Here is a 26,763-nt window from a genome sequence, read left to right as displayed (position 1 = left end):
CTCCCTTCCTCTATGAAATCAACAAAAATATATTTTAAAATATCCTATATAATAAAACTCTAATATGCAAATCGACCAAACGGCAGAACAACCAGTCGCTCTGACACACACTGGGAATCGGGCCTAAGCTGGCAGGTGGACATTCCCTAAGGGATCCCTACTGCAAGAGGGCGCAGACCGGGCTGAGACACCACCACCACCTCCCCCCCCCCCCCAGTGCACAAATATTGTGCACCACGTCTCTAGTATTTAAATAATTTTAATAACATGGGGAAATACTCAAGAAATTAATTTAAAAAGCAGGATATAAAGCTTTAGTATGGTATGAACCCAATTTCTTTTTTAAAGTACATATACCAATGTGTGTATAATAAACACACCTGCATACTTGTGAGTGTGAATGTGTGTACGTAGTTGTAAGGAAATATACCAACTAATTTTTATTTCTGAGTTGTGGGATTATGGGGCATTTTTATTTTCTCCCTTAAAACCTTGTTTTCTAGCCGAAACCGGTTTGGCTCAGTGGATAGAGCGTTGGCCTGCGGACTGAAAGGTCCCAGGTTCGATTCCAGTCAAGGGCATGTACCTGGGTTGCAGGCATATCCCCAGTAGGAGATGTGCAGGAGGCAGCTGATCGATGTTTCTCTCTCATCGATGTTTCTAACTCTCTATCTCTCTCCCTTCCTCTCTGTAAAAAATCAATAAAATATATTTAAAAAAAAAAATCTGTCTAATAATTAAAAACAAAAACAAAAAAACACACCTTGTTTTCTAAACTGTACCATGATATACAATCAGAGAAAAAAATTAATTCACATTATTTGACCCAGTAATCCACTTGCAGACTTAACATAATAATAAAAATACTGACAAAAATGTATGCATAATTTTCATGCACATTTATGCATAATAACTAATAATTTACTTAAAACTATTAATAAATAATGGTTACCTCTGGAGTAGAGTTAAGATAAATGGTAAATTTACAGAGGACTTATTTGTTACATATAATTTGTATAAAAGTATTACTCTTTAAAATGAAAACCTGAAAGCACTTTAAAAATCCTATATGATAGACTATTATATAGGCATTAGAAATATGTATAAAGAGTTTCAGCAACATTATAAATATATGTGAATTTATATAATAAAAACAATGGTAAATGGGGAAAAAGCAGAATACAAATTTGTAGTTAATGTATGATCTGCATTATGCAAAACAGAAATATTAATAGGTACATAAAATATTAAAAGGAAATACTAAAATGGGAATAAGTGATTTTCTCCAAATGGTAGGGTTATGAATGATTTTCATTTCCTTCTTTATATTTTTCTATATTTTGCCTATTTCCTACAATGAATATTTACTATTTTTCTATCAGATTCAAAATGTTGTTTGGGCCTGGCCAGCATGGCTCAGTGGTTGACTGTCGACCTATGAACCAGGAGGTCACAGTTTGATTCCCGGTCAGGGCACATGCCCAGGTTATGGGCTCCACCCCGGTAGGGGTCATGCAGGAGGCAGCCGATCCATGATTATCTCACATCATTGATGATTCTATCTCTCACCCTCTCCCTTCCTCTCTGAAAGCAATCCTATATAATAAAACCCTAATATGCAAATCGACCGAACTGCGAAATGACAGGCAGAACGACCAGTCACTATGACGTGTACAGACCACCAGGGGGCAGATGCTCAACGCAGGAGCTGCCCTGGTCTGGGGCAGCTCTTGTGTTGAGCATCTGGCCCCTATCCCCCGAGAGGGAGGCGACCGGCGGCAGTGATAAGGGGGGTGGGGCTGGCCACCAGGGCGCCCCAATCGCCCTGCCCACCAGTTGCCCCACAGATGGCCCTGATCACCGGCCAGGCCTAGGGACCCTACCCTATATATTGGGAACAGTCTCTTAGATTTAAAAATTAAAACCTGTCAAGGTTACTCTAACAATGAAAAAACAGGATGATGCAGCGATGACATGCAAGGATTCTGGCTTGCACATTTTGTGGTCAGCCCTGATTCTGACACTTATAACTGTGTGACAAAGCCAATTACTTCTCTCTGCTTCAGTTTGTCCACCCATAAGATGGGTAAAATGGTACTATTACCTCAGAAGGATCATGTTATGTACTACTTTTTATAATCAGGGCAAAAAAATGTAGCTGCCCATACAACAGCAAGATGCCTTTCACCTGTATGAAAAGTAGGGTCACTGGTGCATGCAATATCCCTGATTGTGAGAGGGATGTCCAACTGACAGTTTAGGCCCAACATCCCCCGAGGGGTCCCAGATTGCGAGAGGATGCAGGCCGGGCTGAGGGACATCTTCCCCCCACCCCCCGGCCATGCACGTGTTTCATGCACCGGGCCTCTAGTAAAAACATAATTTTTTAAAAAATGTTGTTTGGTTTCCACTGTATATTCAGAAGCCCACACCTGTGATGAATTTTATCCTCAAAGGATTCACAGTAGCAAGCAACCCACTAAAAAGAAGTCTGTATGTATTGTATATGCTTAAGAAAACCTTCATCTTCGGGGGACGGGGAAACTTAGTTTAAAGGGACACTTTTGTAGTTGCTCTAGTAAATGTAACTAAGGAATCAAGTGCTCAAACATGAGATGCTTAACAAAACTTATACTCTAAGAACCAGGACCACCACCTTCTCCACCTTGAAATCTAAGACCTTACACTTAAAACGGACCAAGACCTAAGTAACATGGATTGGGTCATGTTATTCTTTACATCAAAAACATTCAACAGCTAACTCAATGAAGAATAAATCCAAATCCCTTGGCATGACACTTAAGGTACCTTTTTTCCCCCAGTGTCCAAAAATAAAGTTTCATTGGAACACCACTCCACTCATTCAAATGTATTGTCTACAGCAGTTTTTGCACTACAGCAGCAGAGTAGAGTTGTTAAGACAGATCATACGGCCTGCAAAGCTTACTGCCTGGCTTTTTATAGGAAAAGTTTGCAGATCCCTAAGGCAGCTCATTCAGCTAAGAGACATGTTCCTGTATACCAGTCCCCTGCTTACCAGTCCAACAGTACTCAATCCAAGCACATGTACAGCTTACCTCAAATTTCGTGTTCTAGACATTTAGAGTTACTCATAAATAGTTGAAAGAAAAAGTTTAATCTGTAAATGCTAAGGTAAACTTGCTTTATCAGTAAAATGGTACATTACATAAAATGACTTTTGAAGCGGTAAAGTGAATGCTTAAAATTTTCTATTTAGAAAGTGACAGAACTGAATCTAGAAGATATTAAATGTTAAGAGATATAAAATCTTTTTTTAAAATCTTTATTGTTGAGAGTATTACAGATGTCCCTCTTTCCCCCACCCCATTGTCCCCCACAACCCAGTTCCTGCCCAGCCCCAGGCCTTTATCACCCTATTGTCTGTGTCCATAGGTAATGCATATAAGATCTTTGGTTAATCTCTTCCTGTTCCCCCAACCCTCCTCCCTCTGAGATTTGTCTATCTGTTCCATGTTTCCATGCCTCTAATTCTATTTTATTTATTAAATTTCTTGTTCAGTTTGTTCATTAGATTTCTTGTTCATTTATTTTTAAGGTTCAATTGTTGATAGATATGTATTTGTTGCCATTTTATTGTTCATATTTTTATCTCTTCCCCTTCTTCCCCATCCTCTTCTTAAAGAATACCCTTCAGCATTTCATGTAGTACTGGTTTGGTGGTGGTGAACACCTTTAGCTTTTTCTTGTCTGTGAAGCTCTTTATCTGACCTTCAATTCTGAATGATAGCTTTGCTGGGTAAAGTAATCTAGGTTGTAGGTTCTTGGTATTCATCACTTTGAATATTTCTTGCCATTCCCTTCTGGCCTGCAGTTTCTGTTGAGAAATCAGCTGACAGTCATATGGGTGCTCTGTTGTAGATAACTGCTTTTCTCTTGCTGCTTTTAAGATTCTCTTTGTCTTTAACCCTCGGCATTTTAATTATGATTTGGGCCTCTTTGGGTTCCTCTTGTTGAGACTGCGCTTCCTGGTCTTGTAAGTCTATTTCTTTCATCAGGCAGGGGAAGTTTTCTGTCATTATTCCTTCAAATAGGTTTTCAATATCTTGCGCGCGCGCTCTCGCGCTCTCTCGCTCGCTCTCTCTCTCTCTCTCTCTCTCTCTCTCCCCTCCTTCTGGCACTCCCATAATGCGAATGTTGGTATGCTTGAAGTTGTCCCATAGGCTCCTTACACTATCTTCATATTTCATAATTCTTTTTTCTTTTTGCTCTTCTGATTGGATGTTTTTTGCTTCCTCATATTCCAATAGATGATTTGATTCTCAGAATCCTCTACTCTACTGTTGAATCCCTGTAAATTATTCTTTATTTCAGTTAGTGTATGCTTAATTTCTGACTGGTATTTTTTTGTTTTGTTTTGGGTTTTGTGTGTGTGTGTTTTATGTCTTTGACATTCTCACTAATATCCTTGAAAGTCTCACTAAGTTCCTTGGAGGTCTCAAGAAGATCCTTGAGTAACCTTATAACCATTGTTTTGAACTCTGGTATCCAGTAGCTTGCTTGCTTCCATTTCTTTCATTTGTGACATGTTTCTTTGTCTCTGTTTTTTGGCTGCTTCCCTTTGTTTGTTTCCATGTATTAGGTAGAGCTGTTATGTCTACTGTAATTGATAAAGTGGCTTTGTGTAATAGGTGTCCTGTAGGGCCCAGTGGCTCAGCCTCCCCAATCACCTGAGTTGGGCACTCTCAGTGAGCCCTGGTGTGGACTGTGTGCACAGTCTTGTTGTAGTTGAGCCTTGACTGGCATCACTGGGAGGAATTGGCCTCCAGGCCAATTGGCTGTGAGGACCAGCCCCATCTGGTCCTCACAGAAGATCTGCTATGCAGGAGACACCCTATGGAGCAGGAATTGCTTCGGTGGGGCTTTGGTGCTGAGTCTTTCCCGTGTGGATGTGTAGAGTTGTAATCTGGTATGGTCTGAAGCTGTCCACTGTGTCACTGTTCTGGAGCCTCCCAGGATGTACAAAGTCAGTCACTGCCTAGGGCCACCCAGCAGGAACTACAGAGAGATCTGCAGATGGCTGCTACTTGTATTGGGCTAGGAAGTGCTCAAATGAGGCCTCGCTGTGAAGCAGGGCAGGGTGGTAATAATGCTGGGTCTTGAGCCTTTTATTGATAGGTGTGGGGCATGCTGACTCTAGTTGCTGTTTGCTTAAGAGATTTTGGCAAAGTCTGAAGCCTGAGCCAGGACAAGTCATTCATATGGAAAAGCAACTATAAATAGCTTGGATGGGGCTGCAAATTAGATGGGGCAGGGTCTCAGAATCACCAGGACTGAGTGAACAGTGTGGGCCACACTGATGGAAACTCAGATATGGCTGCCCACCAGCTCAGCACAGGAACACTGACCCCTGCAAGTACCTCTGTCTGGGAGAAAGCCATCCCCAAGTTCCTGCCCCGAAGCCAGACAGTCCAGTTCGTCCCCGTATCCCTGTATGTCCCTGGATTCCCCCAAAGCCGCTGCCTGGCACTAGAGCTCAGAAGAATTGGGAAGTGTAAGCTCATGTGTGGGCCCTTTAAGAGGAACACCTGGGACACCAGCAGCCTCGGTGAGACTCAGCCACAGTCCCCACTGGTTTTTACAGCCTGAAGTTATGGGGACTTCTCTTCCCAGCTCTGGAACCCTGTGCTGGGTGTCTGGTGTGGGGCTGGGACCCCTGCTTCTCATGGGAGGCCTTGGAGAAATCCCTCCCAATTAAAGAAACACCACACATGGGTGTCAGACCAGCCCATTCCACGCCTCCGCCCCTCAGTCTCAGTGTGCCTTCTTCTTTACTAATCTAGTTGTAGGACTTCAGGTGTTTCTGAATGACGGTTGTTCTGTATTTTAGTTGTAATTTTGATGTGGTTGTAGGAGGTGGCAAGTACCAGCATTTACCTACACCACCATATTCAAGGTTCTTCTTTAAGACTTCTTTTCCAGCTTCATCTCCTGCTCATTACTCTAAAATGTCTTCTATCTCAGGAATACTTTTTCCAAACATGCCAGGTATTTTTCAGGCTCTGTGCCTTTACCCATGCTGGGACCTCTTCCAAATGCCCTTTCTTCTAAACCTACTGAACTTATTCGCCTTTAGAATCTGACTCAAAAAACAAGAAGAAAAAAAAATAGAATCTGACTCAAATGCATTCTCCCTTCAGAAGCATTCCTTATTCCCCCAAATTCAGAACAGTTGTTTTTCCTCTGTACACTCCCATATTACTTGTTCCTCTACACCAGGGGTGAGCAAACTTTTTGACTCGAGGGCCACAATGGATTCTTAAACTGGACCAGAGGGCCGGAACAAAAGCATGGATGGAGTGTTTGTGTGAACTAATATAAATTCCAAGTAAACATCATTACATAAAAGGGTACGGTCTTTTTTTTTTTTTTTAGTTTTATTCATTTCAAACGGGCCAGATCCGGCCTGTGGGGCCGTAGTATGCCTACGGCTGCTCTACACACCCTATTTCATTCCTCTGTGGATCGATGCTAGCTGTATACATTGTTTCGCTTGACTAAGCTCCTGGAGAGAAGAAACCATCTTATTCATCTATCAGCTCCATTCCAGCACACTGCTTATACACAGTAGGCGCTAAATAATCTTGCCTGTCTGAATGAGAGCTTCCACTCTCAACCTAATCTAGTGAATTCTTTCAGTGAGGCAGCCAATAAAGCCAAATTGTCAAACAGAACAATCCCTCTAATTTAAAGTCACATACCTAAAATGAGTCACCAACAGAAAATGTCATGGACCTGCCACTTCGAGGGGACTGGCAAGATGACTGTGTTAACACAACCCTAATTAAGACTAAAGGGCACTAAGAAAAAGAAGAGAAATAGGGAGATTAAGAAATGTGGATTCTACAGGTCACCAAATCTTCCACCCTAGCTAGCTGTACAGGCAGCATATTCTCTCTTTGGGGTCACTGTAGGATCTAAGAATTGTAGAGCAACTAATTAGGCCATTTTGTCTATCCAGCAACTGGCTCTGCTCTAGGGTATTTAATTTCTAATTGTGGTTACATCGTTTTTTATTTTCTCCAAATGAATCCACTGCATCAATCATTAAGAGAACCCCTTTAAAGAAAGGTTTAAAATTAACAACAGCAGGAAACAAATTCTCTAAATCTTCTAAATTACAAGATCCATAGTCCATTTTGATGAAATTCAACCCCACTTCTTTCAAACAATAGGTCCCATCAGAGAATAACCTCTAAGGACCAGCATGCCCTGTGACTGTTTTTCAGGAGAAAGCTTCTAGTGCCTACTTCTCATTAAATAGCTAGTTCATGTTTGTTCACTCAGCTGTGACTACAAGTACACAGTAGTCACTATAATTTAGGTGCTAAAAAGGATTTCCACTCCTGCCCTAGTTTTGTTTTGATTTGTTTGTTTTTTACTGAAAAGAGGGGACAGGGAGGAGGAGGAGAGGAAGAGAGATCGATGTATGAGAGAAACATCAGTGGGTTACTTCTCGTACGCACTCTCCTCCCCTTGTATGCACCGCCACTGGGGAACAAACCTGCAACCTGGGCCTGGGCCCTGACTGGGAATCGAACTGGCAACCTTTCAGTGCACAGGATGACACTCCAACCAACTGACCCACACCAACCAGTACTGCCCCTAGTTTAACAGACAAGCAGCATAGAACAATAGATACTTCCTCATCAAATCTCATTAGGCCTACGTGTTCCAAACCTTGAACTCTTAGTATCTAACTTTTCAGTATAAAAACAAGGAAAACAAGCCCTTAGAGCAAGTGTGGGGAACCTTTTTTCTGCCAAGGGCCACTTGGATATTTATTAACATCATTCTCAGGCTATACAAAATTATCAACTTAAAAATTAGCCTGCTATATTTGGTCAAACATTTAATTTACTCACTCCTAATGCCTTGGCAGGGCCAGACCAAATGATTTCATGGGCCTTATACGGCCCTCAGGCCAGACATTCCCCACCCATGCTATAGATGGTGAAAACTCTGATCCTCTTCCAAAGTTATTCCTGCTTTGATAAAAACATGTGACAGCCTGCTCTTGGATTTGCTTTGTCTTGATCCTGTATATCAGGGGTCCTCAAACTACAGCCCGCAGGCCACATGTGGCCCGCCGAAAACATTTATCCGGCCCGCCAGGTGTTTTTGCCGACACTGCCTGTTGCTTAGCAGCCGAATCATCCCGGCCCGCAGTGCACATGTGTGGAATGTGCGCCGCACTCTCCGACTCCCCTCCTTCTCTCTGTCTCTCGACTCCTCCTCTCAGTCTTGGGTGTGATCAGACGAGTCACGAGCTTGCCTGTGCAGAGCCTGCTGCTGCCTGAGGACCGAGGTAAGAACAAGTTAGGATTTTCTTTTTTTTGAAGTTAGGAGGTCTATTTTTTTTTTATTTTGCAGTTAGTAGGGCCTTTTTTTGAAGTTAGGAGAGCCTTTTTTTTGAAGTTTTGTTTTTTTACTTCAAAATAAGATATGTGCAGTGTGCATAGGAATTTGTTCATAGTTTTTTTTAAACTATAGTCCATCCCGCCAACGGTCTGAGGGACAGTGAACTGGCCCCCTGTTTAAAAAGTTTGAGGACCCCTGCTGTATATGATGGGATTCAGCATAGATGGAACCAGAATGTAAACATTAGCAAGCAAAATTCGGATATGAGGAGGAATGCAGCATCCAAACTGCTGAGTAAGAATAGTGAAGATGGCAAGCCCATAAAAGATGATGATGCAGACATGGAAACCACATGTTTTGAGAGCTTTCTGAGGAGCATCTTATGAAGACATGTGGAAGACAGCATGGAGAATCAGCGCATGGAAAACAAAAATTAAAGGGCATCTAAAACCACTGTTGCTATTATTACAAAAAGTCCATAACTGCCTTTGAGTAAGGAAGAGAATTATAAGTGATCACAGTAACTTAGAAGAATCTGGGACCAGGCTGCCTAACACCTTATTTTACTTACTAGCTATCAACAAGACCACCATTTCCAGTAACAGATTCCAGGGTACTACAACCAGCCTAATTTAAATGCATCCGAGCCCTAGCTGGTCTGACTCAGTGGACAGAGCATCAGCCTGCGGACTGAAGGGTCCCAGATTTGATTCCAGTCAGGAGCACATGCCAGAGTTGTGGACTTGGTCCCCAGTGGGGAGTGTGTGTGAGGCAACGAATCAATGATTCTCCCTCATCACTGATGTTTCTATCTCCCTCTCCCTCTTCCTTCCTCTCTGAAATCAATAAAAATATATTTTTTAAGAATAATAAAATCAATGCATTCGAGGTGCTTAAAAATTTTCAAGGTTACTTCTGAACCATAAATACATAATGTTTAAAGTATATTTATAAAATAACTCATCTCTTGTATTTAGGAAACTACTTGTTGTGTGCAAATTATTGTTAATGTTAACTCAGTAGAATTAAGCCAAAAGGCATGATTAGTAGTGGTCACAATTTTTTAGTGTAATAAATAATACACACATTTCATTCCTTAAAATAAAATACATTCAATGTAGCCCCTCTAGCCCTAGCCAGTATTGCTCAGTGGATAGAGCACTGGCCTGTGGACTGAAGGGTTCCGGTCAAGGGCATGTACCTCGGTTGTAGGTTCCTCCCTGGCCCAGGCCCTAATCAGGCATGTGCAGGAGGCAACCAATTGATGTGTTTTTCTCACATCAATATTTCTCTTTGTCTTTCCCTCTCTTTTCCACTCTCTCTAAAAATCAATGGGGAAAAAAATATCCTCAGATGAGGATTATAAAAAACAAACAAAGATAGCCCCTCTGCTTTGACAGTCCCTTCCCACCCCACCACACATCCCCACCCCTTTTCAAACCTAAACTACTGACTAAATAAATAAATAAAATAAATGAAGAGACATATCATTTCTCCTATAAAAAACTGGAGCTACCAAAACATCTGCTTCAGCCATGCCACCTGGAAGCAATTCTGATAGACTCTGGCATGCTGATGAGCAGTGGCTGCTGCAGCCTTAAGAACTTGTGGCTGAGAGTCTTCTGGAGATGGGACTTCAATGGCTCCACAACTACTATGTCCTACAGCAACACGTTCCAAACCTTTCTTGGTCCTCAACACATCTGTGATTTGGGAGGACTATCATGATAAAGGCTAATTTTCTCTACTATTTAATTACCTTGATCTAGAAGCAAGCACATACACAGTGACTATAACCGAAGTGACACTTTTCAAAACAAACATTTCCAGTATTATTAAATCAAATTAAAAATGTAATCAAAATAGTCTCTTTAGGAAGCTATTTACTTATTTTAACATATTACCATTGCTAGAAATATTTACTAAAAAAACACACAAAAAATGCCCTAAACTCATACAACTTAACAAAAGGAAGATAAACAATCCAATCAAAAAATGGGCAAAGGACCTAACTAAATAGACACCTTTCAAAAGAGGACATTCAGAAAGCCAAGAGACATATGAAAACATGCTCAAAGTCACTAATCATCCGAGAGATGCAAATCAAAACAACAATGAGGTACCATCTCACACCTGTCAGACTGGCTATCATCAACAAATCAACAAATGACAAGTGCTGGAGAGGATGTGGAGAAAAAGCAACACTCGTGCACTGCTGGTGGGAATGCAGACTGGTGCAGCCACTATGGAAGACAGTATGGAGTTTCCTCAAAAAACTAAAAATGGAACTCCCATTTGACCCTGTGATCCCACATCTAGGAATATATCCCAAGAAACCAGAAACACCAATCAGAAAGGATATATGCATCCCTATGTTCTTAGCAGCACAATTCACCATAGCTAAGATCTGGAAACAGCCTAAGTGCCCATCAGTAGATGAACAGATTAGAAAACTGTGGTACATCTACACAATGGAATACTATGCTGCTGTAAAAAAGGAACTCTTACCATTTGCAACAGCATCGATGGAACTGGAGGGCATTATGCTAAGTGAAATAAGCCAGTCAATGAAGGAAAAATACCACATGATCTCACTCATTTATGGATAATAAAGACCATTATAAACGTATGAACAAAAATAGATACAGAGGCAGAGCTGCCTCGAACAAACTGTCAAACTACAGCGGGAAGGCCGGGGAGGGTTGGGGGGCAGGAGGGGGCGGGTAAGAGATCAACCGAAGGACTTGTATGCATGCATATAAGCATAACCAATGGACATAAGACACTGGGGGGGTAGGGGAGGCCAGGGGCTTGTCAAGGGCGGGGGAGGGGGGAAAGGAGACATATGTAATACTCTTTGTAATACTTTAAGCAATAAAACAATAAATAAATAAAATAAAAATTAAAACAAAAACAAAAATGCCCTAACCAGTTTGGCTCAGTGGATAGAGCATCGGCCTGCAGACTGAAGGGTCCCAGGTTTGATTCCGGTCAAGGGCATGTTCCTTGGTTGTGGGCACATGCCCAGTAGGAGGTGGGCAGGAGGCAGCTGATCAGTTTCTCTCTCATCGATGTTTCTAACTCTCTATCCCTCTCCCTTCCTCTCTGTAAAAAAATCAATTAAAAAATATTTATGAAACACTCTTTGAGAACTGCCTTTAAAACCTACTCCATGTGAGACAGACACAAAAAGTGTCACACACCCCATTCACCAAAACAGGTATTGCCTTGTTTGACTCTCACAGTATCTTCTGGCTGTTTCTAAAAATTAAATCCACCAAGCAAGAGTAAAGATTTGTTACTTTTGAGGATATTCAAAAAAATGGCTTAGAAGCCAAAAATGTTCTGAGCACTGACAGCATCACCAGAATAAACGTAAAAGTTGAGAACACAATTACTTGGAGGGGCCACACTTACAAATACTGTAACTGTTCCACAATTACAATGAAAGGGAAAAGATATGTGCAATATATCCCATGTGTTAAAAGTAAATTATTTTATTACTTTACAATCACACATTATATAATCATAAATTTTGGCTGGAAGAAATCTTCTAGATCATATCATCCAAACTGCTCATTTTTACATATGAGAAAACTCTAGTTTTCCACTAAGGTTAGGCAATTTTTCTCTGGTCACACAGCTGATTAGTAACAGTCAGAACTAGAAATCCAGTCACCCTGACTCTCACCATAACCTACATATCCCAATCCATACACCTCTCCCCTTCCCTGTTCCTCACTGTTTTCTTTCAAAGGGAAAGGAGATCCCTGGGGGCACTAAAACACACCAAGAATGGTTCTGAAACCCAGCAGCTGAGAAACAATGGTTTATGACCAGGACCTCTGTGCAGTTGCCTTAGGGGTATGAGCCACTGTTTAGTTCACAGGAGTTCTGGGTACTCTATCTCAGACTAGGGATCGGTGAAACCTTTGGACACTCCCCCCACAGATAGGAGAATATGTTTATTAAACCTCTTGCCTACCTCTCTGCAATAACCCATTTGCCTCAAGTAATTGAAAGAAGGTTACTATGAAGAATCCAGAACAGAGCAGGGGGAGTATGGAGTAGAGTTCCTGTTCAAGAAAAAGCTGACGTATGAAAAAGCAGAGGGCAGGAACCATCTTGACTTACCTCCTAGTGGAGCTTCCGCAAGCTCGGAAGAAAGTGATCCCTGGCTCGGAAGAAAGTGATCTGGCTTAGAATTAGCCTTTACCCAGAGAAGGGGCAAAGGGACAGGAAGGCTTGTTCATTCCCCCATTCCACCCACTGTTGGTCAGCTCAGTCTCACATCATCCCAGGCAGCCCCAGCGTTCTGCAGCTCAGACAGCAACCGGAAGGGAAGCCACACAGCCCAGGTCAATGGGTGAGTCAGTGGCAAAGCAGGAAGAGTCACTGGGGCAGAAATTCTGGCCTCCTCTGGCAAGACTGACAAACCACACCCACCCCTGGTCAACACTTGGGAGGCCCTGCCCTATTAGAATTCTGGTCTGTGAAGCAGGAAAGGTCCCTGTTCAGGAGACTCCATACCATTCTCATTTCTAGGGTGTTTCTCCTAACAAAAACTTGCCATGGTTTTCTTCTGCCTAAAGCATCAGATCTAAATTCTTTGGCTTAATATTCCAAGTCCTCCATTACATGGCCTCAAGTCATTTATTCAACCTTATTTCCCATTATTCCAGTGTACACTCTGAACTGATTAAGCCAGTCTTCCCACTTCTCTTGGCATGAGCCAAGCCCTTTCTCATTCCATGCCTTCAGTTATCCAGCAGTGTTAAATTCAAACACCTTCAGGACTTAGGCAGGTAACAGAAATAAATGCTCCAGTGAAGCATATGGTAGAACAACACAGTGCTGCCCCCACCTAAAGGAAATTAAATATTTTAAGTCAAATACTTATGTAATATTTCACTGTGAGCATTGCAATCACATTTTAAGTAGTTATCAATACTCTTTCTAGCTTCCTCCACATTAGACAGCTGGCAAAATGCTGGGAATTCTCTAGGCCTGTCTGAAGAAAGAGCTCTAAAATATTAGGCTTCCAAATAGTACAAACACTATGGAAAATACACAGCTTTAAGCTCTGAAGAAGAAATTCCATTTTCATGATATATGACCTTAAAAGTGGGATGGGAAGCCCAAAGAGTGGCTTATCTAACCATATTGCAACTACCTCAAATTCTGTCCACCTGCCTGCCAAAGTCATCCCTAGTTACTCCAGGTCCTACTGAGTTCCCTCTTAATTCCCATACGGCTTACAGTTAGACAACGCAATCGAATACTAAATTACACACTGTCATGCAAAACTGAATACTGATTCCATGTGTTTCTTAGCTTCACTAATCAAACTACTTATTAGTCTAATTAGCTCTACCAAAAAGGTTTAGCCTGAATCTAATCAAGAGGAAACAATCATACAAACCCAAATTAAGGGACATTCTGCAAAAATCTAACTTGAAGTCTTCAAAAATGTCAATGCTATGATAAACAAAAAGGTATTTAAGAGTAAGAGATTAAAGAACTGTTCAAGGTTAAAGGAGAGTAGAGGCATGACAAAATCTTTTTTTTTAAATATATTTTATTGATTTTTTACAGAGAGGAAGGGAGAGGGACAGAGAGTGAGAAACATCGATCAGCTGCCTCCTGCACACCCCCTACTGGGGATGTGCCCGCAACCAAGGTACATGCCCTTGACTGGAATCGAACCTGGAACCCTTCAGTCTGCAGGCCGATGCTCTATCCACTGAGCCAAACCGGTCAGGGTGGCATGACAAAATCTTGACAACTGATCCTTCAATCAAAGCTGAATTGGAAAAAAAATCTATGAAAGACATCATTAGGAAAACTTGAGAAATCTAAACAATTACTATATACTGGATGTATTGAATCAGTATTAAATTTCCTTGGGTGCTAATTGTATTGTGGTTATATAGAACATATTTTGGTTTTTAGGAAATAGTTACTGAAGTGCTTAGGATGAAGTAACATGATATTCATATCTAACAGTCAAAAGGTTCATAAAATGAAGGATAGAGAGCAAATTTGGCAAAATGTTAACAACTGGTGAATCTAGGTGAAGAGTATGTATGTTACATTATTTTTGTAAATTATCAGTATGTTTAAATATACATGAGTATATAAATATTTGTACGTTATTCCTATAAAGTCTCTGTAGTTTTTAACAGCTGTTAAGGAGGGAAATCCTGTACTATATAACTCTCTACATAGTCATCTCTGTGAGAGATATAATAGGCACTCATTACATTACATAGTTGATCACTGTCTAAGGAAACTGGGCTTTGGAAGTCAGCAACTGGACAAAGTCCACTTTGCAACAGTTGATCAGGGGTGCAGTGGCACACTCTTAGGGAACAAGAGGTTCCCCCAAACTTACATCGTCACACCACGGGAAAGATAGAAAAGAAGGCAATCAAAGCTATTATTACCTCACCTCATCACTGAGGTCACTCGACAAATGACCACTTACAGGGCAGAAAGCAATTGCTACCCACACACAGGACCAAGAGCTGGGATCACAAACACCTGACAGCCTGTAAAACAAGTGTCTCTGGCCAGTCACAGGAAAGTACCCAAGTGGTCAAATAAATATGCCTGAAACATATGCGGTCTTTACTCCTCACCACATAAACCAGTCCTCAGCTACAATAGGCAGAAGAAATCTACAAGGCTAAATCAATGGCATTTCCTGCACTGTCTTCAAAGACATTGGCCCTGAAATAGGACAGAAAGGGCAGCTGCCACAGCTACCAACAGAGGTCTCAACCCAGGAGCATGCTGTGCAATATGCCCTCTCTCCCTTCTACAACTAAATCATTTTACTTCAACCAAGTGGTCCCTTATTAGGATGAATGACTACCCAATGGCTAAGCCTTAACCTTGACTCTCTCCTTCCCTCACTGACAGCCTAGATCAGTAATGGCGAACCTTTTGAGCTCAGCGTGTCAGCATTTTGAAAAACCCTAACTTAACTCTGGTGCCGTGTCACATATAGAAATTTCTTGATATTTGCAACCATAGTAAAACAAAGACTTATATTTTTGATATTTATTTTATATATTTAAATGCCATTTACAAAGAAAAATCAACCAAAAAAATGAGTTCGTGCATCACCTCTAACATGCGTGTCATAGGTTCGCCATCACTGGCCTAGATACTGCCCTTGCCAGGTAAGTCCTCCCCTAATTTAGCAGAAGGAATAGTCAAAACTATTTCCCCCTCCCCCTGCTCCCCCCGCCAGAACCGGTTTGGCTCAGTGGATAGATCGTCGGCCTGCAGACTCAAGGGTCCCGGGTTCGATTCCGGTCAAGGGCATGTACCTTGGTCGCGGGCACATCCCCAGTGGGGGGCATGCAGGAGGCAGCTGATCGATGTTTCTCTCTCATTGATGTTTCTGGCTCTCTATCACTCTCCTTTCCTCTCTGTAGAAAATCATTAAAATATATTTTTTAAAAAACCCACAAAAACTATTTCACCCAAATCTTCATTAACTGGACTAAGAGCTATAGTGGGATAACATCAAGCTTGCTTCTAAAACCTACCATGTTCAGCATTTTTTACCAAAGACAGAATGAAAACATATAAGGCCTGATTGCTGAGCTTTGGAATTCTAAACTGTGAAGGACAAGAAATAAAATGTTTTTAGATTTGATCTGGCAAAAAGATCTTAACAGGTTTGGTAGTATCAAAATAACAAGATACAAGTTAACAGGACTAAATATAAATCCCTACATTACAAATAAAAGAAATCAACCAAACTAACATAGAATAGTGGATACCTGGTATAGCAGGTCATATTAAACCAAAAGGTTGCCTTAAGGGGAAAAAAGGCTGCCTATAATGGGAGGTAGAGGAGGTTGTTACTATATATGTATACTCTCAATGAACCATGAATCTGACAGAGCTCCCCAAGACACCAATGCTTGTTTTGCTACTCAGGTTCAGATGGAGTGAGCAACCATGTGTGACCACCTTTGAAAGGCAAAGTCAGAGTACATGCAGAGAAGAATGACAATTTTTTTTTAAAATATATTTTATTGATTTTTTACAGAGAAGAAGGGAGAGGGATAGAAAGTCAGAAACATTGATGAGAGAGATTGATCAGCTGCCTCCTGCACATCCCCAGACCAACATACATGCCCTTGACCGGAATCGAACCTGGGACCCTCGAGTCCGCAGGCCGACGCTCTACCCACTGAGCCAAACCGGTTCGGCAAGAATGACAATCTTAGTGAAGGATCTGAAAGTCATACTGTGGCAAATGTGAGGGAAGAACTACATATATCACACCGGGGAGAACATGAAAATCTTTTTTCAAATACAGGCATTTTTATCACACAAATAAAGAAAAAAACTTTGTGTCCTCCAAGAAGGCAAAACTAGAACTAGTGAGTGGAAGCTATAGGAAGACAGATTTTGCTTTGACATAGGGAAGAACTTTCAGAATAATAAAGACCTTAAAAATGTGGATTCTGTAACAGAATTCTTGGACTAAAACACCAACTCCACCACTTTACAAACTGTATATGGCTTTGGGTAGATTACTCCATTTCCTTGCCCATTAAAGGGGATAGTAATAATAATACTTACCTCATAGAGCTTTGTGAAGCAGTTCATGTAAAATGCTTAGAACAGTTCCTGACTCACAATATATGATGGGGGAAAAAAAAGTTAGCTACTGCTATTACTGACTGTAGTATAAGGAACCAGATAACCCAAAAATGTTCCTACTAAATATGGCTGCAAATATAATAATGCTTAGAAAATATAATAAGCATCCTTTTAGACTGTGCCAGTAAGTTCTTCTCTCTCAGGTTGACACTTACCCTGTTATGCTCTGCTCTGTGATACTAGGGTTTGGACTCCACCAATTCCATTTCACCTTTGCCAGCTGGGGCTCCTGGTTAGGTTCTGTAAATAGGAGTACTAAAGGGAAAACGGAAGGCAGGAGGAAGCTACAGAGGACTTCCTCCTGTGGCTTGCTGTTTCTTTTTTTTTCTTTATTTTTTATTTATTTTTATTTATTTATTTTTTTTTATTGCTTAAAGTATTACAAAGGGTATTACATATGTGTCCATTTTATCCCCCCGCCCTAGACAGTCCCCTAGCCTCCCCTATCCCCCAATGTCTTATGTCCACTGGTTATGCTTATATGCATGCATACAAGTCCTTTAGTTGATCTCTTACCCCCCTACCTCCTGCCCCCCAACCCTCCCCGGCCTTCCTGCTGCAGTTTGACAATCTGTTTGAGGCAGCTCTGCCTCTGTATCTATTATTGTTCAAAAGTTTATAATGGTCTCTATTATCCATGAATGAGTGAGATCATGTGGTATTTTTCCTTCATTGACTGGCTTATTTCACTTAGCATAATGTTCTCCAGTTCCATCCATGACGTTGCAAATGGTAAGAGTTCCTTCCTTTTTAGAGCATGGCTTGCTGTTTCTTGACAACAGCTGTTGGGTCCTCCTGGCTCTTTCTAAACTCCCAGAACCAGCTTCATTGTGCCCTTCAGAGGCATCAATACTAGTTGGACAGGGCTCAACCAAACCTGACTCCTCCGGGCCCCTCCTGTGAGCTCCCTGAGATACCAGCAGCACCAGGCAACCCCCTCTCCTCAGAGAATCAGGGCACAGTTAACACCAGATCCCTCCAGACTCCTAGGTTCTGATAGCCTCAACTTTTTTCCTCCCTTTGTTTTTCAGTCCTAATAGGTAACTGCTTCGTGCAGTTATATCAAAAAGTTAGTTTAAGACTCCCTTTTGGCTTTTGCAACCTCCTACAAGAGTTTAAACTAATTCCCTTGACTGAATTCATTCTATTAAAATAGCTACATGTGTGCCCTGCTGGTGTGGCACAGTGGGTGAGCGTCGACCCAGGAACCAAGAGATCATGGTTAGATTCCCAGTCAGAACACATGCCCAGGTTGCAGGTTTGGTCCCAGGTGTGGGGTGTGCAGGAAGTAGGCAATCGTGATGTTTCTCTCTCATCAATGTTTCTACCTCTCTATCCCTCTCCCATCCTCTCTCTCTAAAAATCCTATATAATAAAAGGCTAATATGCAAATTGTCCCCTTGGGTGTTTGACCAATCAGGAGTTCAACCACTCGCTATGACGTGTGCTGACCACCAGGGGGCGGTGCGGAATGAAGGCAGCCCCCAATCAGCCCTGATTGCCAGCCAGGCCTAGGGACCCTAACCGTGCATGAATTTCGTGCACCAGGCCTCTAGTCAATAATAATTTTTAAAATCTCATAAAATAGCTACATGTGATTTCTGTTTTCTTATTGGATCCTAACTGATATATAAATTGAGTCACAAGAAAGTAAGGGAAATCCCAGGAACCAGAAATAAAAAAGCTGAAAACTGTATTAGTGAGCTGATGGCATAACTTTCATAGCAGTATAACGTATTTATGAACTGTTCATAGTCCAGGAGACAGATCTTGAGTCCTCAAAAAGCAACTGAGATCCCTGAATAAAGGCTGATACCTACAGTAAAAATAAAGACCAGGGAGTCCAGCTGGTGTGGCTCAGTGGTTGAGCATCTACCTATGAACCAGTAGGTCATGGTTTGATTCCTTGTCAAGGCACATGTTTGGGTTGCAGGCTCGATCCCAACTGGGGCATGCAGAAAGCAGTCAATCAAAGATTCTCTCTCATCACTGATGTTTCTCTCTCTCTCCCTCTCCCTTCCTCTCTGAAATCAATTAAAAAAAACAAAAAAAACATATTTTAAAAAAGATAGATTAGGGAAAATATCTCTCCACAAGGAAATAAGGATTCTTGCCAAGGTTACCTAGCAAAGTGGGAGGAAAAAAAATCTAGGAATTCAAAACCATAGGTGTGTACATGAGATGGATTGGAAGTTAAAATTTATACTAAGCTTGAGCCCTGGAAATTTACAGGTAAGAAAAAAATTACATTTTGGTCCCAGATTGCCAATAGCCTTGAGTGCCCAACAGAAGTACACACAAAATTGCTCCAGAAAATAAACAAATGGCCAATAATATAGGAAAGATGTTTAACATCATCAGTCATCAGGAAAATGTAAATTAGAACCACAGTGAGAAACTACTACACCTCCATGAAAATGGCTCAAACTAAAAAGACTGACAATACCAAGTGTGTTGGTAAGAGCATGAAGCAACTGGAACTCTCATACTACTATGGGAACATAAAATGGTACAACCACTTTGGAAAACTGGCAATTTCTTTAAAAAGTGGACATTCATCTGTAATATGACCCAGACATTCAATATGAAAAGACAGGAAAATATAGTATATCTACTCAAAAATTTGTACATGGATACCCACAGCAACTTTATTCACAATAGCAAGAAGCGAAAAACAACCCAAAAGTTCATCAACAGTGAACAATATAACAATATTGTGTGATATAGCCATACAACAGATTACTGCTTAGCAATAGAAGGTAAATTACTGTTATATGCAACTAAATAGATAAATCTCAAATGCATTATAGTACATAAAAGAAACCAGATTCAAGAGTACATACTGTATAAAAAGAAAAACAGATACAAAACTGTATGATTTGACTTATATAAAATTCTAGAACATGCAAATTAATCTACAGTGGTTTCTGGGGCCTAGGTGAGGAAAAGATGTACTGTAAAGAGGTATGAAGAAACTTTTGGGAGTGATGAAGATGCTCTATATCTTTTCTTTTAGTTTCAATTTTTTAATTGTGGTAAAACACACATAACAAATTTACCATATTAATATTTTTAATTGAGTTGGGGGAAAGGAAAGGGGAAGAGGAGGGATTTGATGTCCACTTATTTATGCATTCATTGATTGTCTCTTGTATGTGCCCTGACCATGAATGGAACCCTAAACCTTGGCATATCGGGATGACATTCTAACCAACTGAGCTACCTGGCCAGGTCTACCATATTAATATTTTTTAAGTGCACAGTTTAGTGGTATTAAATACCTTCATAATATTGTACAACCATCATCACCATCCATCTCTCTTAATCTTTTCATCTTGTAAAACTGAAATTGTATACCCACTAAATAATAATTCCTCATTCTCCACTCTCCCAGTCCCTAGAAAACACCATTCTATTTTCTATTTCTGTGATTTTTGACTACTCGAGGTAACTCTTATAAGTGGAATTATTCATTTGTACTTTTATGACTGACTTATTTCACTTAACGTAATGTCTTCAAGGTTCATCCATCTTACAGCATATGTCAGAATTTCTTTTCTTTTTTAAGGTTAAATAACATTTCACTGTATGTATACACCACATTTTGCTTATCTATTCATCAGTTGATGGGCACACGTTGCTTCCATGTTTTAGTTACTGTAAGTAATGTTGCTATGAACATAGGTATACAAATATCTCTTTGAGACTCTGCTTTCAGCTTTGAGAGGGGAATATACCTAGAAGTGGAATTGTGGGATCACATAGTAGATCTCGTTTTAAATTTTGAGGCACCACCATACTGTTGTACACAGTGGCTATTCTATTTTACAATCCCACCAACAGTGCACAAAGGTTCCAATTTCTCTACATCCTAGTAACCATCATAATGGGTATGAGATAGATTTCACTGTAGTTTTGTTTATTTTGTTAATCCTTACCAGAGGATACTTTTCCGTTAATTTTTTAGAGAAAGTGGAAGGAAGGGGGGGAGAAAAAGAGAGAGAGAAACATTGATGTGAGAGACACATGGATTGGTTGCCTCCTGCACACACCCTGACAGGGGCCAGGGGCCTGCAACCGAGGTACATATCCTTGACTGGAACTCAAACCCGCGACCCTTTGGTGCACAAGCTAACGCTCTAACCAGTGAGCAACCGGCAAGGGCTCGCTCACTGTAGTTTTTAATTCGTAATTCTCTAATGATTAGTGATATTGAGAATTTTTCATATGCTTATTGGCCATCTGTGTATCTTTCTTGGAGAAATGTCTATTAATGTCCTTTGCCATTTTTGAATTAGATATACAAATATAATAGGCTAATTTTTAAGTTGATAATTTTGTTTGGTTTTTTATTGTTTAGTTTTAGAACTTCTCTATATATTCTGGATATTAATCCCTTATCAGATATATAATTTGCAAATATTTCCTCCCATTCTATAGGTTGCCTTTTTATCATGTTGCGTGTCTTTTGATGCACAATTTTTAAAATATTTTCATAAAGTCCAGTGTGTCTGTTATTTCTTTTGCGGTTTCTGCCTTTGACGTTATATCCAAAATATCATTACCAAATCCAATGTTATGAAGCTTCTATCATATGTTTTAAGAGTTTTATAATTTTAAGTCTTACAGTTAGGTCTTTGGTCCAATTTAGTTAACTTTTATTTTTTTATATATTTTTATTAATTTCAGGGAGGAAGGAAGAGGGAGAGAGAGATAGAAACATCAATGATGAGAGAAAATCATCAATTGGCTGCCTCCTGCATGCTCCCCAATGGGGATCGAGCCCACAACCTGGACATGTGCCCTTGACTAGAATCGAACCTGAGACCCTTGAGTCTACAGGTTGACACTTTATACACTGAGCCAAATCAGCTAGGGCTAGTTAACTTTTATATATGGTGTTAGGTGAGGGTCCAACTTTATTCTTTTCCATGTGAATATCCAGTTTTCCCAGCACTATTTTTTGAAAAAACTGTCCTTTCCCCACTGAAGGTCTTGAAACCCTTATCAAAAATCATTTGACCATATTTTAGAGCAGGTGGGGAACATCCAGGCCATGGGCCACATAAGGCCCATGAAATCATTTGGTCTGGCCCTGCCAAGGCATTAGGGGTGAGTAAATTAAGTGTTTGACTCAATATAGCAGGCTAATTTTTAAGTTGATAATTTTGTATGGCCCACAAATAATGTTACAAATATCTAAATAGCCCTTGGTAGAAAAAAAGATTTCCCCACCTGTTTTAGAGGGTTTATTTCTGGGTTCTCTATTTTTTTCTATTGTTGAATATGTCTATTTTTATACTAGTACCACACAGTGTTAACTATTGCTACTTTCTAGTAAGTTTTGAAATCAGGGATTGTGAGTCCTCCAGCTTTGTTCTTTTTCAATGTGTTTGCTATTTGGGGTATGTTGAGATTTCATATAAATTTTAGTATGGGTTTTTCTACTTCTGCAAAAAAAACAAAACAAAACAAAACAAAAAAACCCTGCTAGGATTTTGATAGGGATTGGTTTGATACCACGAGCATCAGGCAACACCCTCTCCTCAGAGAATCAGGACGCAGCTAACAAATAAGAGTAAACTGTAGGTAGTATTGACATCTTAATAATATATATCTTTCAATTCATGAACATAAAATGTACTTCTATTTGTCTTCTTTAATTTCAGCAATGCTTTGGAGTTTTCACTATATAAATCTTTCACCTTTTTGGTTAATTTCTAAATATTTATTATTTTTTATGCTATTGGAAATGGAATTGTTCATGTAATTTCATTTTCAGATTGTTCATTGTTAGTGTATAGAAATGCAACTGATTTTTGTGTTTTGACACTGTATCCTGCTACTTTGCTGAATTTATTAGTTTTAGCAGTTTTTTTGTGGAATCTTCAGAGTTTTCTGTATATAAGGTCATATAATATGTAAACAGAGATCATTTTACTTCTTCCTTTCCAATTTCGATGCCTTTTCTTTCTTTTTCGGGCCTAAATTGATATGGCTAGATTTTTCAGTACAATTAGTGATAGCTTTAAAGAATTTTTGCAACTTCATAAATTCCCCATTGCTTGTTGTAAGACTTACTAGTAAATTGGATTTTGTTTTTCAGTCTTTGCAGTTTTCAAGCAATCTTAACTATTGAAGGCAGTGCCTTCTTCTAGGTGTACACCTTTGTCAAAACTCTTTTTCCTTTAAAGTTAATTAACATAAATTACACCTAAGCAAAGCTGATTTAAAAAAAAAAAAAAAAAAACTACTCTTGGGCCCTGACCAGTTTGGCTCAGTAGATAGAGCGTCAGCCTGCGGACTGAAGGGTCCCGGGTTCAATTCCCGTTAAGGGCATGTACCTTGGTTGCGGGCACATCCCCAGTGGGGGCTGTGCAGGAGGCAGCTGGTCGATGTTTCTCTCTCTCATCGATGTTTCTAACTCTCTATCCCTCTCCCTTCCTCTCTGTAAAAAATCAATAAAATATATTTTTTTTAAAAAACTACTCTTGGGAGAACTGACCTCAACACACACTACATAAAATTATCGTAGATGCTGCACCTCTGAATACGAGCTTACCACAATTACAAAATACTTGAGGAAATAATTTATTATGAGCAAGAATTGGTTACAACAAATGGCAGGATTATAACTCTAAAAAATTTAGATAATTGAACAATATGACAGAGACTATAATTTAAATTTATTTTAAATTATTATAACATAAAATGAATTAAAAACAAAGATACCATAAAAAAACAGGTAGATTTGAAAATGAACCAAAGAATATGTCTAAAAATAAAAATAAGAACTCAAAAAACAAATTAAATCTAGCTGAAGAGTAAATCAGCATGCAAAGATAAAGGTTATAGAAATATAGAGATGAAAATTATGAAAGAGTAAGAGATGTGGAGGACAGAATAAGGAGGTTTAATTTAAGTTAAATATGAGAGGCACTATTTAAAGAGATAATGATGGGGAATTTTTACAAAACTGATGAAAGATATGAAAACTCAGTTTGAAGAATCACTATAAACTTCCAATAGGATAAAATTAAATCCACACCCTGTATTGAAACTACAGAACACAAATGACAAAAAAAAAAATCTTTTAAATATTCAGAAAAAAAGGCAAGTTACCTACAATGAAGTAATAAACTGTCAGCATAGTTTTCAAGAGTAAAAGCCAGAATTTCAGTGGAATAACATTTTCAAAGTGCTCAGAGAAAATAATTGGAAACCTAATACCCAGCTAAATTATCAATCAAGACTGAAGAGGAAGTAAAGATATATTCCAACAATGAGTGTTTATCAACAACAGACCCTCATCAAAGAAAACACATGAAGGTCATATCTATCTGTTTGACACAAAAGAAATAAATAACTCACAACAAAGAGTGGTGAAAAAAATAAATGTAGCCCTAGCCAGTGTGGCTCAGTTGGTTGAGCATCATCCCATGCACCAAAAGGTCACTGGTTTGATTCCCAGTAAGGGCACATGCGCTGGGTTGAAGGCTCGATCTCCAGTAGGGGGCATGCAGGAGGCAGCCAATTGATATCTGTTTCATCAATGTTTCTCTCTCTCCCTCTCCCTTTTTCTCTAAAAAAAAATAAAAAATAAAAATAAAAATAAAAAATAAAACCAGAAAAGAAGAAAAAAAGAGTAAATATATACAGGTAAAATGAATCACTGACAGCACAAAACAGTAATTATTACTAATTAGAATTGTTAAACATTGGTGTTGACTGCCTTTGGGAACACCTAGTTTCATTTATAGAAGTGCTTATTTTTTATATAGATAACACCTGTTAATATTTTTCGTGTACAGGAGGCAAGTGGCTGAAATAAATGACCCCTAAGATACCTACTGACCATAGATAGGGTTTTATCAATTAGACACAAAACATTCCCTCAGCAGCTCTGTTTGGCCATCTGAGGCAGGGCTTTGTCCCTATCCCAACAGTTCTAGAACTCCAGTCTTACTTCTTAGGCATTCTTCCCACTCCCATATTCCATAAATAAATAAAAACAAAAAACATTCTAAATAGAAATGTTTATGTGAGCTTTGGGACAATATCTTTTAGTTTGTGGGGGAGTGGAGCTTTTGGCTTTAGATTAAGATTCATCATTTGCTTCCACTTGGGCCTCCTAAGTAATGTGCCTCTTCCTCTACAAGAGGAAATAAATACCACGCTGAAACGGAAAAAGAGGGAACGCACACTCACCCCTGCTGACTGAAAGCTCCTTGATGTGATCTGAACATTCCCTCCAGATTCCCTTCTATTCACCTCAGTACAGATCTCCACAATTCCCTTCCCATCGAAGGTTTCTGCCCACACACACAGTTACACATCTGATAACCCATAACTTTGGCAATACAAGACTAGGCAACAGACACCAGAGAGCAAAGCCTGCATTAAAGCAGGTAAATATTATAACACTGCCAGGAAGCAGTTCCATTCCAGGCAAGAGGAGAGCATAATACAGAGGTCCAAACGCCACTGAATGAAGATAGAAAGGCCAGGCTCCTATCCCCTTTCGGCCTCAAAAAGCTCATTCATTTCAAAGTAAGTAATGACCATGCCAACGTTTCGTATCGCATAGGCATGAGGATACCGGGACAGAGGACACTACCTAGAAGGGCAACAGGCGGACACTCTGAGGACGCGGATGAACACTGCTGCCGCGGGGTGAAGTGAGAGGCGCCCAGAGGGCTCCTTCCCACGCACAGCCTTCGCGCAGGCACTTTGCAGTCACAAACCTGCACTCTCCAACACGCTTCCACTAAACACCGTGCCTGCCTTGACCCTTAAAACCACCCCAGGAAGTAGGAAACGCAGGTAAATTCGCTGTTTACATACATGAGAAGTGACGCTTAAAATAAAGTGGCTGGTCCAAGACAACCTGCACCCCCACACAAGCCTCTTTCCTCCCCTCCCGTCCTCATTGAGGCCCAGCCCCCCAAGCCCCAGCACAGCCCACCACGGACTAGCTAGGTAGCCCTGGCCGAGCTAAACCTCAGATTTCCCCATCTGTAATACACTATAAGGTTGTTAGGAATATTTTTTAAATGACCCATCTAAAGGGTGTGGCGCAGTGTCTGGCACGTAGTTGCTCAGAAATGTTTATCCCTACTACGTATTACTAATAACAACAGGCAAAGACTTCCCATTACAAGACCCCCTCGTCACAAGCACGTCAGAAACCGGCATTTCCCCCCACCCCACCGCCACCCACAAGATCGCCCTCAGACGTCATCTTACAGACACGCCCCCAAACAGGCCGCCCGGCCCCTCCCCCGCCGACAGACCCCCCCTCTCCTCACAAACCTTACCCCGGATCGATTCTCCTCCACCAGACTCCGTTACGAAAGAGGCCCTCTGCTCGCACCCGCCTCTCCAGAAACCCCTCCAGACCTGGGCATTCCTGGGGGCCCCGAGGCTGAACGCCAGCCGCGGCCCGCGCCGGTTACCGGGCCGCGCGCTCCCGCCGGCCTCCTCTTCCTCCGGATCGAGTTCGACGCGGGCCCGCGCCAGCCCTGTGAGCGCACAGTTAGTTTAAACGCTGGCTCCGCCCCCTCGCCCGGAGCTCTGATAGGCTCCGGGAGCTGGTGTGCTCGCCGGGGCACGCTTGAGGACCCGGGAAAAGGAAGTGCGAGGGCCACTGGGAAAAAAGAAGGGGTGTCACCACTA

General features: G+C 40.7%; 1 protein-coding gene across 6 annotated transcripts in view; it reads right to left on the bottom strand.

Annotated features, from left to right (window-relative positions):
- NUMA1 (nuclear mitotic apparatus protein 1) overlaps nt 1-26,729 on the bottom strand; it is an 88,600-nt gene extending 61,871 nt beyond the window's left edge. For 2 of the 6 annotated variants that reach the window (XM_036325115.1, XM_036325116.1), the window contains exon 1: nt 26,401-26,729. The gene's annotated coding sequence lies outside the window, so the exon portion shown is untranslated. Of the gene's footprint in view, nt 1-12,534; nt 12,764-26,400 lie in introns of those variants that run through there. The other 4 variants (XM_036325109.1, XM_036325110.1, XM_036325114.1 and 1 more) reach the window with 4 other exon arrangements.
- Between the last annotated feature and the right edge of the window lie 34 nt (nt 26,730-26,763).

Source organism: Myotis myotis, unplaced genomic scaffold, assembly GCF_014108235.1.
Source record: "Myotis myotis isolate mMyoMyo1 unplaced genomic scaffold, mMyoMyo1.p scaffold_m19_p_10, whole genome shotgun sequence".
In the NCBI taxonomy this organism is placed as follows: domain Eukaryota; kingdom Metazoa; phylum Chordata; class Mammalia; order Chiroptera; family Vespertilionidae; genus Myotis; species Myotis myotis.
This window is presented reverse-complemented; position numbering and strand designations above follow the sequence as displayed.